The 11,561-nt window shown below is 45.8% G+C and overlaps 1 pseudogene; it reads left to right on the forward strand.

Moving 5' to 3' along the window:
- Positions 1 to 10,745, forward strand: part of LOC120993060 — a 48,264-nt pseudogene extending 37,519 nt beyond the window's left edge.
- Positions 10,746 to 11,561: the final 816 nt, after the last annotated feature.

The raw sequence follows: 11,561 nt of genomic DNA on the forward strand, positions 1-11,561 counted from the left end.
TATATGTTCTAAAGCCTTTTGTGGCGTGTATAATTGGAAAAAGAAAAATATATTTGTCGTTCAGCAGTGCAGTTATATGTAATAAAGGCCCTTTTTGTCGTGTAATAGTGGCAAATAAAATATATTTGCCGTTCACGCGTGCAGTTGTATGTTCTAAATCCTTTGGTGTCATGTGATAGAGGCAAAATAAAAATATACAGTACTTGCCGATCAGCGGTGCAGTTATATGTTCTAAAGCCTTTTGTGGCATGTATTAAGGGTTTCTACCACTTAGTTTTCACATAATTAGCTTTCAGACACTAGCGATCCGCTGTGTCTGGCTCTACCAAACAATCCTAATATAATAGCTTTTTGTGCAGCCGTTTCGCTAAAAAACGAACTTATATTGATATGCTAATGAGCCTCTAGGTGCTATGAGGGCGTCATTAGCACCTAGAGGCTCGGTCTACCTTCACAAAATGCTGCCGCCCAGCGCGTCCCTCCAGCCCGCCCATCTCCTCCAGAATGAGATCCTCCCTGTGAGCCAGCGGACGAATTCTCGCGCATGCGCCGTGTGCGTCTGTATTCGGCGCATGCGCAGTGAATGTCTGACCGCTCCCTGCTCAGACATCTCCACTGCGCCTGCGCCGATGACGTCATAGTGAATGGGAAAAGAAAAATATATTTGCCGTTCAGCGGTGCAGTTATATGTAATAAAGCCTTTTGTGGCATGTATAAGTGGAAAAAGAAAAATATATTTGCCATTCTGCGGTGGTTTTGTGGCGTGTATTAATGGAAAAAGAAAAATATATTTGCCGTTCAGCGGTGCAGTTATATGTTCTAAAGCCTTTTGTGTCGTGTGATAGTGGCAAAATAAAAATATAGAGTATTTGCCGTTCAGCGGTGCAGTTATATGTTCTAAAGCATTTTGTGGCATGTGTAAGGGGAAAAAAATATATTCAACGTTCAGCGGTGCAGTTATATGTAATAAAGCCCTTTTTGTCATGTAATAGTGGCAAAATAAAAATATATTTGACACTCAGCGGTGCAGTTATATGTTCTAAAGCCTTTTGTGGCGTGTATAAGTGGAAAAAGAAAAATATATTTGCTGTTCAGCGGTGCAGTTATATGTTCTAAAGTCTTTTGTGGCGTGTATTAATGGAAATAGAAAAATATACTTGCTGCTCAGCTGTGCAGTTATATGTAATAAAGCCTTTTGTGGCGTGTATTAATGGCAAAAGAAAAATATATTTGCCGTTAAGTGATGCAGTTTTGTCGTGTAATAGAATAGTGGCAAAACAATATATATTTGCCTTTCAGCGGTGAAGGTATATGTTCTAAAGCCTTTGTGTCGTGTAATAGTGGCAAAATAAAAATATATTTGCCGTTCAGCTGTGCAGTTATATGTACTAATGCCTTTTGTGTCGTGTATTAGTGGCAAAATAAAAATATATTTTCCGTTCAGCGGTGCAGTTGTATGTTCTAAAGCCTTTTGTGGTGTATATAATAATAATAATCTTTATTTATATAGCGCCAACATATTCCGCAGCGCCTTGCAATTCAGGGGTTCATGTACAAACAGTCATAAATAACATAGTAACAGACAAGTCGATTATTACAACAAGAGGAATGAGGGCCCTGCTCGCAAGAGCTTGCAATCCATGAGGGGATAGCGGTGACACAAATTGTAGAAGTGGTTGTTATGTACGATAGTCCAGCCATCGGGAGAATAGGGGAGAAGATATAAGGCCACATGAGCCGGTCAGCGGCCAATATACGAAGTGCTTCTGGGTGCAGTAGAGGCTCAGATTCAGGGAATGATAAAGGGTCTATATTAGTGGCAAAAAATATATATTTGCCGTTCAGCGGTGCGGCAGTTATATGTTCTAAAGCCCTTTTTTGTGTGTATTAGTGGGAAATAAAAGGGCTTATTAGCTGTTGTGTGGTGAAGTGAGAAAATTACAGACTTTTTTGGGGTGTTTTAATTTCCTTTCTTTTTATTTATTTTATCTAACAGTATGTCAGACAGAGAAAGTGCCAGGCCCTGCATAGGGGAGTGTCAGAGGCCTAAATGTTTCTGGTGCAGGCAGAGGTCACAAGCAGAGTAAGGGTCCGTGGCAGCTGGGGTCACTTCGAGAGGTCTGAGCTCCCAGTGTCCAGCTAGCGGTCGTGTCTGACCAGGAACCCAGCGGTTCTTGAATGGTTGTCTCGATCTTCGACTTCGTTGCATCAGACACCCCAGCCAATGGTCAGTGGGTTGGCCCGGGAGCAGCCATGTGCCCTCACCTGTCCTCAACCTGCCTTTGTCCTTTTCTGTTCCCTCAGGCCACAGCAGTATTGTATGCTGTGGGCTCAGCTCCACTATATAGTGAGGACGAGCTACTAGAAGACAGTCAGCAGCTACTGGCAAGCCAAGATGTGGAGGAGACATCCGCCGCTTCCTCCACTAGGTGGGCAAGTAGTGATGAGGAGAGTGGTGTGGGAGCTGGTGTTGCGAGCCGTCAGGCTCCTGACCCAGAGACGGTTGAGGAGGACATCAGTGACATGCAGACAGTTCTCGATGATGATGATGATGATGTAGCTGATCGCACTTGGGAGCCGGGTGACGAAGGGGTTTCATCATCATTGGGAGAAGAGGGTGGCAGCTTGCATGTGAGGCAGCGGCAGAGCCAGCAAGTCGCTAGCGTGGTTGGGAGTCAGCAGGGGGGCAGCAGTGGGAGGTCGGAAGCCAAACGTGCCTGGGGTAGACCACCCGCTTTGCAGGAGCCTACCTGCCCGGGAAGTAGCGGTGCTCCAGTTCATGGAGGCAGCGGCGGTAGCAGTCAGTCAGTGCGTAGTGTTGGGGGTAAAATCACCTACTCAGAAAGTGTGGCAGGTTTTTTTAAGCCACCGGAGGAGGTGAACATGGCCATATATAGAATCTGTGGGCAGAAGGTGTAGTGTGGCCAGGGTGCCAATGTTGGCACCACGGCCGGTGCGTCAACATATGCAGCATCACCATAAAGTGGCCTGGGAGAACAGTGGCTCCGATGTGGTGGTCCAGCCTGCCTTAGCAACCGCTGCATCCCCTAGTCGCACACAGTCGATTTCAGGCAGTCAAGGCTCCACCACCACAGCTGAAGTGAGCTGTCTGTCCTTCCCATCATCTGCTGGTCCTGATGCTCCTGCTCTTCGCCCTCCTACTCCTCATCAGTCATTCTGTCAGCAATCGATCACCAAAGCGATTGCCAAGAGACAACAGTTTGCATGCACTCATCCAACAGCGCAGAAGCTGAATGTGTTCCTAGCCAAGTTGCTGGTGCTGAAGTCCCTCCCTTTCCAAGTGGTGGACTCTGCAACTTTCAGAGAACTGATGGCTTGTGCCGAGCCGAGGTGGAGAGTCCCAAGCCTTCATTTCTTTGCCAAAAAGGCAGTACCAGGCCTGCACACACATGTAGAAAAGAAGGTGGGCCAGTCCTTGAGCCTGTCGGTGTCTGCCATAGTGCACAGCAGCGCCGACGTGTGGAGCTGTAACTACGGTCAGGGACAATACATGTCCTTTACGGCCCACTGGGTGAATGTGGTTCCTGCACAGTCACACCAGCAACTTGGCCAGGTGACACCACTTCCGCCTCCACTTTCTTACGCCATTGGTCCTGCGACAATGTCCGCCTTTGCCTCCTCATTCTCCACCGTGTCCTCAGCCTCCACTGCAGGGACAATTCACAGTGCCCCTCCAGCATACCACATGTGCAGGGAAAGGTGGTGTCACGCTGTTCGGCACCTTGTTTGCCTGGGCGAACGGAGTCACACAGGGGAGGAACTGCTCCATGTCCTTCATCAAGAAATCGAATCCTGGCTTTCTCCGCGACCACTCAAAATCGGAACATGGTGAGCGACAATGGGAAGAACATGGTGACACTGCATCAAGGTGGGCTGAGCCATACGCACTACATGGTACATGTGTTCAATCTGGTTGTCAAGTGCGGTTCCTGGAGTCTTCCACCCATCTTGAAGACATCCTAAAAATGGCCAGGAAGTGGGTGTGGCCTAACTGTAATGGAGGAGGATGGCTCGGCACTACGGCTCTTCTAACATCCTGCGTGTATCCTGGCCTTCCGGCGACCATTCTCGCGCAAGACCGCTGTGATGAATCCTGAGGAGTGACTGCATCGGGGTGATCCCGTTTGGGCTCTGTTCTGCCCTCCACTCTGGTTCTGCTGGTCAGGTGCAGATCTTTACCTTGGCTCTGTGCCGGTGACACGCGGCGCCTCCATTGCTGCCTGCCGCCTGAGGTTGTCGGCTCTCAGCACTCTGCGGCTGCTGTCGGAGGGCTGCGGGGAGGCTCACTGGAGTCAGCTGCCTCTTGGAGAAACCGGGACAGTCACGCGACTCTGCCGTATTGGACCCACGGTGGGATGAGTCGGAGGGGTGCTGCGATATCAGGGCAGCCCTACGTTTGCATACTGTGACTGGAGGAAGGGGCCGCACCGCTTGTGAGCTGCTGCTCCACCTTGGAGACCATTGGAGCTGCGGTACTACAGGGGAAAGCTGTTGGGAGGGTCCCTCTGAATTGCTCTCTCCCTAACATTCAATACTGGGGACAGAGCTGGGCACATGGCCGCCGCCATCTTGAACCCCCTGTTAGAGGAAGGGGAGTTACGCACTGCTGCATATGGTGGATGTCTGGAACTGTCACTGAAAAAAAGGGTGAGAGATACCCTTGAGATCTACTGTAATTTAAAGGCAAAATGAAAGGGAGTGGACCCCCCTACAACTTAATATCACAGACATCAAATACATGGGCCGCAAGACAGGCACTTCCACTACTTCTACTACCCCTAAGTTGCTGGTGGATGTCAGGAGACAAACAGAAGAGGTAGAGGAGGGTAGTTCTCCTGACCAAGTGGAGATAGATCTGAGTAAAATAATGTCGGCCATTACGAATTGCCAGTCCGTGCTTACAGCTAAAATAGATCACCTTCAAGCAGATCCAACCTGCCTCCGCCATGATATTGATAAGATACGAGACAGAACAGCAGAGGTGGAGAGGCGACTGGGAGAGGTGGAAGATGTGGCGCACGTAGGAGAAAACCATGTAAGGGTCCTCCAACAGCAGGTGAAAACATTGCAGACGAAGGTGGAAGATGCAGAAAACCGAAATAGGTGTAATAACATATGCATTTTGGGCCTTCTGGAAAGAACTGAGGGTCAATCACCTAAGGACTTTGCGGAGCAACTCATTAAACAAAGTCTGGCCCCTATCCACCTGTCCCCCAATTTTGTTGTGGAGCGGGCACACAGAATACCCACCAGACCCTTACCATCAGGGGCTCCTGCACGCCTGTTTATTCTGACGGTTCTGAATTATCGAGGCACTATACTAGCAGCAGCTTGCCAGCTGAAAGAGATAGAGTTTGAAAACACTAGAATCTCATTCTACACAGATTTTTCATCAGAGGTCCAAAGGCAGAGACGACAGTTTACGGTGGTGAGATCACATCTACGAGAGAAGGGCCTCAAGTATGCTATGTTATATCCTTTGCATCTCAGAGTTCAGGATGGGGAGTCTGCAAAATTATTTTCTACCCCTGAAGAGGCATCCGACTGGCTGGACGGGAGAGGCTGATTATCTGCGGGTTCCCAAGTACCTGTGACCCTACGCACCCTATGGATGGCCAATTTGTGGGTGAGGAGTTTCAGATGCACTGGACACCTTCGTTGACCCTTGGATTCATTCAACAATACTGAGGACTTAGTGACTGTCCATGTTATATGTGTCTCCCTGTGTTTCTAAGGGAAGGTTAGCCTATACACGGTTTGGGATGCTAGGCTCAGATACGTTGGGGGGGTCTGGGCAGGGTGGGGGGTTATTACTAATACTGATATGGGTTAAATCTGTTATGTTCATCTATGTCCTGTGTTTTGTGGTGCGAATGTGGTATGACTGGCTCTGAGGTACTCTCATGTCGCTTCATAGGGTTCTTCTTTTGGAATGTTCCACCTGTAGGTTTGTATCCTGGAATGTCCGGGGGCTTAATGACAAAGTGAAAAAGATCCCTGGTCTTCAACTATCTGAAAGGATACGAACCTAGATGTGGTAATCTTGCAGGAGACTCACCTGAGAGGGCAGAAAATATTAGCTCTAAAACGACCATGGGGTGGGGTCTTCCAACCAAGCAGTATAAAGCAATTATGCTAGAGGAGTCTCAGTGATTATAGCTAAAGTGCTCCTTTTTCAGTTATACTCAGTGCAGTTAGATATCTCTGCCTATACGTCATTGTTCATGCCGCGGTGCGGGGAATAGATTATGTATATGTGGGCTACCCCATCCCTACCCCATTTCAGCGAAGCGTATTAGACAGACATAATGGGAAAAGTGGCGATCCTACCGACTGCCCCCCTAATTATGTTGGGTGATTATAACGCTGTCTTAGATCCGATTGCAGATAGACTCCGCCCCCAGGCTACCGATAATAGATCGCTCAATAGCTGGGCAGAGGTCCATGGTTTAACGGAGGGATGGAGACACCTACATCCTAGGGATCACCAATATTCATGTTACTCCGCATCATTTATTACACTATCTCGTATAGACCTTGTCTTTGTTAGTAGAGACCTCTTGCCAATGATGACTAAGGTGGAATACCTGCCAAGGGGTATCTCGAATCATGCCCCCCTACTTGTGATGCCGACCCAACCGATTGCACCCTCAAATAGACAGTGGTGCCTTAACTCTAAGTGGTTGGAGGTATTGCCTGTGGCTAGTGCAGCACAACAGGGTGTGTCTGACTACTGGGCTTGTAATGAGGGATCCTCAGACCCGATTGTTGAATGGAACGCTTTCAAGGCTGTTTTGCGGGGCACGCTTATACACGCTGGATTGGTTTAATGTATTGCCTGTAACCTTTTTATGCTTGTGAGTATAATAAATCCATTTTATACTGTTTTTAAAGCGGTGCTTCACTATTGGGAGCGATTAAATATTTATATCATCTACACTGGATAGAAGAGAAGAACGGAAGGAAAGTGAAGCCTCGGATTTGTTTGATGTGCCTGCATGTTCATTTGTACTCGTGAGTATGATCATATGAGTGTCTGTAGCATTGGATTACAGTGCTTCCTATCAGTGCATTTTCTGATATCCCACAGGAATATCTGGTGGAAAATAATATTGGTGGGACCTGATGTTTTGCCTATGTGTATGAAATTGGATGATCTGAGCTTGAAGAGGCTTTCTTCTGATTGGATAGGGACTCGCGGTTCCCATATAATGCATTGACTGAACTGTGAATTGTTCCCACTTCACCTTCGGAATCGCTGCGGTAAATCCTGGTAACAATCGAACTGGAATATTAAAGCTTTGTTTTATGAATGAGCATTCAGATGACAACTATTGAAAGTGTATGATTGGCTGAGGCAAATCCCTCCTGCTCAGCCCACTAAAACATCAGATTATCCTATATTTACAATAGAGAAAAAGAATTCTAATTGCCAATTACACGTTTCCCATAGAGAACAAATTCCCAGGTCATCTGGATCTATTTAAATAGGTATAGAAAAACAGGTCACGTAATCCATGAGCGATCAGGCTACAATATTTTGCAGGGTAAACAGAAGTTTACTCACAAAAATGAGCCATGTGCAGTAAAACTGCAGGCTGTGTGGTGATAGGTGAAGTGAATGAGATTACATTGTTACAATGGCAGCTGTCAAGGACTGGATATATTAGGCAGCAAGTGAAGAGCCAGTTCTTGAAGCTGATGTCTTGGAAGTAGAAAAAATGGGCAAGAGTAAGGATCTTATTGAATCTGACCAAATTGTGATGGCCATAGTGAGAGCATCTACAAAATGATAGGTCTTGTGGGAAGTTCCCACTATACAGTGATTAGTACCTGCCAAAGTTGTCCAAGGATGGACAACTGGTGAATTGGCTGCAGGGCTATGGGTGCACCAAGGCTCAATTGATGTGCATGTGGTGAAGTCTAGTCTATTTGGTCCTATCCCACAGAAGAGTCACTGTAGCACAAATTGCTAAAATAGTTACTGCTGACAGTATGTGTAGCATAATATCCCCACAGTAAATGTTACTGCAATATATTGTATCTCATCTTTAAAGTGGTATTTCCATCTTTTAATGATTGGTCGGATCTGACCTCTGTGACCTCCACCATCCTGACATTAGGGTCTCTTTAGCTTTTTTCCCTGGACAGCAGGGTTCATGGCCACTATCAGTAGGTTATCGGCAACATAGATCTATTCAAATACATTTAATTAGAACAAATGCAACTTTTCTTAGTTCCCTTGAAATAAATTGGGTTGTCTATGTTATGCATGGACAGTCCTCCAGAATGAAGGATACTCACATGATTCAGATGATTTCTCTCTCTGAAATTTGTTTTTATTAGCCAGATAACCAAATAAAACTTGTGTTTCACATTGTTACAAATACATAGAAAGGGATAATTCAATGAATCCCGTTAATTTTGCATGTCATAGGGTACCAACTGATTCAAAATTATTAGGTTTGTATCAGTTCATTTAGACCATTAGTGTTAAAGTCCAGTAGAATCCCTTTAAGATGCCGCAGGAAAGACTTTGCCGGGTTTACTACACAGGGTTTCTTTGACTGTTACCATGGAGACACATAGGACTGCTAAGGTGTAACATAGCAGGTGATGACCCACTGTGTCACTGAACAGAATTGACTTATGGCTTACTCCTAAGGGTTTTATTGAAGTAGCCCCCAGGTTTTCACCCTTTCACCCTTGGTATAAGGATCTGGTCTTCACTGCTGGGGAACCATCAGGCTGCTACCTCTTTGAATAGCCTTCCATTCAGTGACAGCTAAACCATGCAAGTCAAGAGATACCAGTGTATGGTACCAAAGGAATAGGCAGAATTGTGGTCAGTGGACAAGCCAAGGTCAGGCCTGGCAGAGTTTGTTCAATATGGTAAACAGGTAATAGGTCAGGGCAGGTGGCAGGGGGTCAATACAATGGACAGGCAAAGGTCAGGACGGGCAGAACAATAACAGTACATTAAACTGGCAAAGTTCAAACATGGGATTTCAGAAGACACAAAACAACTTTGCAGGGACCAGAATAGCTAAGGGAAAGCTCCTTATATATACCCGAGAAGACAGCCATTGGCTGGGGACCGATTAGGCTTCATGTGCATTTGTCCTTTAAGAGCCTGGGAGAGTGGGCACACCATAGGGCAGTGATGGCGAACCTTTTAGAGACCGAGTGCCCAAACCGCAACCCCAAAACACCCTTATTTATCGCAAAATGCCAACGCGGCAAGTTAACCAGAATCCTACAGTCCAATATAGTATATCTTTCATGTACTTTGTCATGTAGCAGCTATAATAGCCTGTCTACATTCAGTGCGCTGCCTGTTCATGGTGCTTATATCCTAAGGCATATTGGTATATTTTTCCAGGGTGTGGGTGCCCACAGAGAGGGCTCTGAGGTGCCGCCTCTGGCACCCGTGCCAGAGGTTCGCCACCACTGCATAGGGGAAACATACACCAGGAACAGGAGGTAGGGCAGTCACAGAATGGTCAGAAAGCATGGAGCAGCAAAGGTAGTTGCACTCTGGTGGTTTTGCCTGCAGGGAGAGGAGAGATGCCAGCGGGCACAGACTGCTGGCATTACAATAGGTAACTAGGTACACAGGTGGAAGGAATTGTTTAATCAAAAATAATTGCAAGGTTCCTCCATTTTCTGCAGAATCTGTATTAACATTGGGAGATTTACATGGACTTACATATATTTGGAATGTCATCCCATACATCCTTTTTACAGATGAAAAAGAGATGGAAAGAATCTCCAATAGTAGCAGAGTTAATGAAATTGTGTTACATGGATTTCCAAACCTTCAGCGCTTTCCATGTTCTTCTTTTTTCCCTCCTTCTTATCATCTATTTGTTCATTATTTCTGGCAATGCCATAATACTGCTCGTGATCTGCAGAGAGTCCGCCCTACACTCCCCCATGTACTTCTTTATTGCGGCTTTATCTTGTTTGGAAATTTGCTATACAGCCGTCACAATTCCAAAAATGTTGGCTGATCTCTTGGAAGACGAGAAGAAGATCTCTTTCCATGGATGCCTTGTGCAGGCCTATTTCCTTCATGCTCTTGGAACAGCAGAGTGCTTTATTCTTACAGTCATGGCGTATGACCGATATTTGGCCATTTGTAAGCCATTAAGATACTCATCTATTATGACTACTGATCTATATGTCAAATTAGTTGCCACCTGTTTCATTGGAGGGATTCTAAGACCCGTCATTGAAACCGTCTTAATTTCTCTCCTTACATTTTGTGGTTTAAACCTTATTGAGAATGTATTCTGTGACTTCCCCCCATTAATCTCTTTAGCATGCACCCGATACTCGTTTATATATAATGGTCGAATTCTTCATCAGCATCTTTGGGATCCTCCTGACTTCTGCTTTTATTCTTTTCTCTTACATCAGGATATATACATTATCTTAAAGGTTTAAGTCCAAAGATGGACGGCAGAAAGCCTTCTCTACCTGCGGAGCACCATCTTATTGTTGTTACTATGTTTTACAGCAGCATTGGTTTTATGTATATACGTGTTACAAAAGTTTACTCTGTAGAGTAGGACAGGGCTGTGGGTCTCACCTATGCGGTCTTTACACCACTAGCTAACCCCATCATCTATGGGCTGAGAAATCAGGAAATTAAAAAATTCCTTCATAAATATTTAGTGACGGAACATTTTTTATGTTTCTTGCACAATGTCTGCAGGTGAATAGTTGTAAAATACAAAAATTATAAGAAATGCAAAATCAGATATGGGTTGTGTTTTACTGAAGCTACAGTCCTGCAGCTGCTACTGCAACTTAGATTGGATTCTATGTCATCTCAGAATCACAAAGTGTGCAACTCAATGCAGCCCTATGGATAAATCCATATTTGCAGAACTAAAAACACTGGCAGTAAAGTAGGCCAATTACTAATTTTATAGACAGACACATACAGAATGTATACAGGCTCTGAGATTTTTGTTAACTGATGCAAAGAAAAAGCTATGTCCTGCATTTGTAAAGTCCATGTTTTTCTCTTTATAAGACATACTTTTTAACCCCAAAAGTGTGTGTGTGTGTGTGGGGGGGGGGGGGGGGGGATGTCAGGTGAATCTTATAAAGTGAAGACTAATACTTCCATTATGTAACGCTCACTAGCATGCAGTAGATGCGGGGAGTGGAAGCGCTACTGGCGCTGTCTGCATTCGCCACTCCCTGGTCTTCTGCGTACAGTGTTAGGATCATAGCACCTGCATTATGAACCTGATGCTGTACACAGTGAGATCACAGTGCAGCGTGGGCCAGAGAAGACCAGGGAGCGTGACTGCAGGAGAGACCGCCAGCCCTGCAGAGTACTGACGGAGCAGGAGAGGTAAGATACATTTATTACTTTAAGGCAGGGGCGTACATAGAAATCACTGGGCCCCATAGTAAAAATCTAAATGGGGCCCCCTAACCCTGCCCACTAATCACCCCTGGCCCATCCCACCTCCTGTCCTGGCTCCTCCCATGCCACACCCCATTTGCACACTCAGCATCAG

The sequence above is a fragment of the Bufo bufo genome, chromosome 1 (assembly GCF_905171765.1).
Source record: "Bufo bufo chromosome 1, aBufBuf1.1, whole genome shotgun sequence".
NCBI classification, from domain to species: Eukaryota; Metazoa; Chordata; class Amphibia; order Anura; family Bufonidae; genus Bufo; species Bufo bufo.